This window comes from Anomalospiza imberbis, chromosome 1, assembly GCF_031753505.1.
Source record: "Anomalospiza imberbis isolate Cuckoo-Finch-1a 21T00152 chromosome 1, ASM3175350v1, whole genome shotgun sequence".
NCBI classification, from domain to species: Eukaryota; Metazoa; Chordata; class Aves; order Passeriformes; family Viduidae; genus Anomalospiza; species Anomalospiza imberbis.
This window is the reverse complement of record NC_089681.1, coordinates 111,376,766-111,380,695: the sequence shown is the minus strand read 5'-3', so window position 1 is coordinate 111,380,695 and position 3,930 is coordinate 111,376,766. Positions and strand designations below refer to the sequence as shown.

General features: G+C 37.8%; 1 long non-coding RNA gene across 2 annotated transcripts; it reads right to left on the bottom strand.

Annotated features, from left to right (window-relative positions):
* Positions 1–1,256: 1,256 nt before the first annotated feature.
* LOC137482284 (uncharacterized) lies at positions 1,257–2,075 on the bottom strand. Of its 2 annotated transcripts, none has more exons than XR_011003996.1 (2): positions 1,694–2,075; positions 1,257–1,463 (listed from the first exon to the last, which is right to left on the bottom strand). It is a non-coding gene; the product is annotated as an uncharacterized lncRNA (long non-coding RNA). The 2 variants fall into 2 exon arrangements; XR_011004014.1 differs by having other exon boundaries at positions 1,877–2,075.
* Between the last annotated feature and the right edge of the window lie 1,855 nt (positions 2,076–3,930).

The window sequence follows — 3,930 nt, the reverse complement described above, 5'->3', positions numbered from 1 at the left end:
TAAAATGTGTAAAGAGTGGAGATGTTTGGAGAAGTCTCCACTTTTCCATTCCTCCTCCTTGTGTATTGAAAATACTGTTACAACACAACCACAGGTAATATTGGCTCTATGAAACACCTGGCAGGCAGTTTTTCAGGCTAGCAGCAGAGAATCCCTTGCACTGCTCTTGGTTGGTGGAGAAGACCAAAGTGTTTTCAGTAGCTCACATAGATAGCACTGTTTTGATTTAGAATCAGCACAGAGTATACCATTCCCTGCTTATCTACAACAAGCATCTGCTTAAAGATTACAGTACTTTCTAAAGAGCTGTAAAAATGTGTTGACATGTTTTAAGTTAAAGGGAAATGGAGCTCACAGTGTAATCACATGGGATGCTGCTCTCACTGGAGCCAAAAGCAAAGCTTGCTGTGACTTCATCCAGTTCAAGGATTTGGTCCCAGCTTCTGAAACAAATACAGTGAAAAGACAAGGCAGAGAATAAAAGGGCTGTGTAGTAGCTGAGTACTGAGTCAAGTATTTAAGAACAGCCAGCCAACCTCTGACCCTGACCAGCCAGCAGTTCTTAAGTGGGTAAAGGCCAACAGGTTTCCACCACTTCTGAGGAAAAGGAAATATGGATGTCAGAGTATGTCAGAGAAATATGGAGGCTCCGTAGTGTCCATAGTGACATGACAGCAGGTACATCATGATGCAGTTTATTTGGCTGTGAGAGGACCTCTACTAACTATGATGTTCCACAACCACAAGCCTCTTGTCATTTTCTCACAGATGTGTCTATGTATTCATACTACATTTTTTCTGAAACAGGGATTTCTTATTTAATATCATCAAAATAATGTGCAGAAACAAGCGTACACACAAATATGCTGAGGAAGGAAGTGTTCAGTGTGTGTTCTGTAACATCCAAGGTTAGCTATTGTCTTCTACTGGAGTTATAAACACCAATTATGGTTTTCCATTGTCTGACACTAGGATCTCCCATACTTATATTTCTACAGACATATTGCAATGCAATTTGTGTTTCTCTTGTGGTATTTTAACAGAATTAAGGCTTTGGATTGATAAAAAGTAATCTTGAGGAAAAATTTTATAGCCTTTTTTTTTTTCTTAAAGCACCAGGTTAAATTTAATGCCAGTTAAGAGCTTGGTGTTTCATATATTTTATTCCTTTAGAAATATCCATTGTCGTATATTTCCCTATTTCATCAGCTTTAATCAGCTTTATATTTTACATTTCTTTTTGGTTTTGTAACCTCGTAACCTCGCTTACCAAGAAGATAACTGGGAATGCAGGGAAAAATTCTCAGCAAAACAGTGTTCACTTCTTTTGTAGGGTTGTAGGAATGTTGGACAGATTTAGTAGTGCCTTTCAATCAATGCAGACATAATCTTCTTAGTGTGATCCAATTTGATTATGTGCATTTGTATTCTTCTGTGCTTTGAGAATACCTGTAGAGGTGCTTCTGTAGGAGGTAAAGGTAAGCAGCAATGAGCCCTTTGTGAAGAGCCCACGTAATTTACATGGATTAGTTTAAATAGAGAGCTCCTACCAGATAATACATGTCTGTTGTAGTTTGTTACATAAATATTCATAGGACAGAGATAATAGAAAGGAAATCTCCCATATTTTTCTTTCTTTAGTCTTTATGCCTAAAGACATTGAAAGTAAAATCTATAAAAGATTGCACTGTACCCTTTTTCCAATTCACAACTGAATAAATTTTTCTCCTTCCAGCCAGGCCTAGACAAGCTCCCCAGTCATTTATCTTTTGAATTGAATTCCATGTGAGCAGTAAGACTCTTGTTGTTTTCCTCTTGTGTCTGTGGGTCTGTGAAGGCTGATGCAACTTAAGGAGGAGAGCTGACAAAGTAATACCTGCTGGTAGCTTTGTAGGGTGCTTCTGAGCACCTCGCTGCCTCAAACATCAATGTCCCACCCAGGAATTCCCTTCTCTTGAGATTCCCCTCTTGTTGGGGGAACATTAAAGTTAATGGCTGCTCCTCAGGGTTCAGGACCTCCAGCGTGGCACATTTGGCCTGCTGCTGTGAATGAGTGTGGAGAGAGAGAGCTATGGTTGATGGCAGTCACAGGTGAAGTGGTTTCACTGGTGATCAGGATCCCAGTCATGGGTTCTGAAAAACCTGACACAAATTAATTATCCTTGTCATTTTCCTCTACAGCAAACAAGATATTTTTTATTCATGCTTGATAGAGAGGAACATAATTGAGAGAGATTAGCATATTTATTGACTGAGGTAACAGAAATTTTTTTTGGGGGGGGGAAATGTTGTGAATAGCAGTCAATTATTACTTTCTTGCCTGAAAATCAATGTAAGAATATACCTTGACTTTCTTGAGGCTTGTAAAATAGCAGATGCTCTTACTGAGGCTGCCACAAAAGTTTTGTGGGACTTGTTTGTTCTGATGAAGCAGTACAGATGTAAGGAAAGCAGACCATGACCATCAGAAAGACAAAAGAAAAGAAAGGAGGCCTTCCCACTATTAAGTTCACTGTATTTGGTTCCTTGAGGCTTGCTTCAGATCAGTTTGGGGTTTCCACGCCTAATGTGTCTGTCATAACTAATCACATAATTTAAAATTTTAAGCCACTTATGATATGGAATGGCAAAGCTCTTACAAAAGGATGACCAGCAATATATTAAACCCATTTTAATTACATTGTTTGAATCAAAACCACTTGCATGTAAGCATTAGCTGGATAAGACAGCAAATTGCTGCTCTCTGTAAGTGTTAAACCAACCCTAGGAAATCCTGCACTGTTATGAAATTTTGTGATTTATATCAGCTATTAAGAAATATTAAAAGTCTTCAACTATGCAGAAGTGCACTATAGCTTAAGGGGATCTGGAGATGCTTGTATTGTGAAGTGATCCCTTATGAGAAAAGCTCTTCTTTACTTGACAGCTGCATTGTTCACCCCATGATCTGCTTCCAAAATATTTCAAGTTGTGGATTAGCTGCACTGTTTTAATTACTAAATACAGGCTTTTTTAATCAACCATGCTTCTAATGCCTGAGGAATTTGCCCAATCCTCTGGTAAATGTTAAGTCTTTGTTAGCAAGAGGCATTTGAAGAATAGCTCAGTAGTCTGAAGGCTAAAGAAAATCCATATAAAACAAAGATATATTTTCATTTTTCTAGTTCTGTATATGAAAAAAATGCTGATATGCTATAAAGTATGTAGCCTTCTGCTATTTTTCCAACCCTTGGGGAATGCAGTGCAGAATGGACACTTGTTCACTTACTAAAATTTCTTTTCAGCCTCACAAAGACTTGGCTTCCCAGCTTGATGAAAACATTCTTAGGAGTTTATATATAGCACTGACTTTTTGAGCAGTATTGTTTAGTGACAATAATAACATTGTTTTAGTTTCTCAAAAGCTCCCTTCACAGCAGTAGTTGAATAGTAGCAGGCTAAATGCCACAGTATGCTCCTATGTGTTATACCATTTTCTTCTGTACCCACAATCATAGAAGATGCAGGTGTTTGCTTCTCTCACCAAATATTTTATATTTGTAATGTCTATGGCCATAAAAGTATTACTGCATGAACCACACCTTCACAAAATGTGAATACAGCTTCATGATTTGTAAAATAGAATGAAAACAGTGATTTTATTGGAACACATCCCAGCTGGTATCAAATAAATCAGACTTGTTGAAGTTTTTTAGTTTGGTTTTTTTTTTTCCCAAATGCCCCTATATAGTTTAAGGGAAATATTTTGGAACAGTCATTTTATCCTGACTTGGGATTTGTCTGCCTAGAGAATGTGACAGCCCTTCCAGTGATACGAAGTGATACAGAGGTTGAGCACTTTTTTGCCCACTCCATCAGGATGTTTTCATTTAGAAGTAGACCTTTTTTCACTGCAGTTTGCACAATAGAATATTTGAAGTGCTTTTAAGG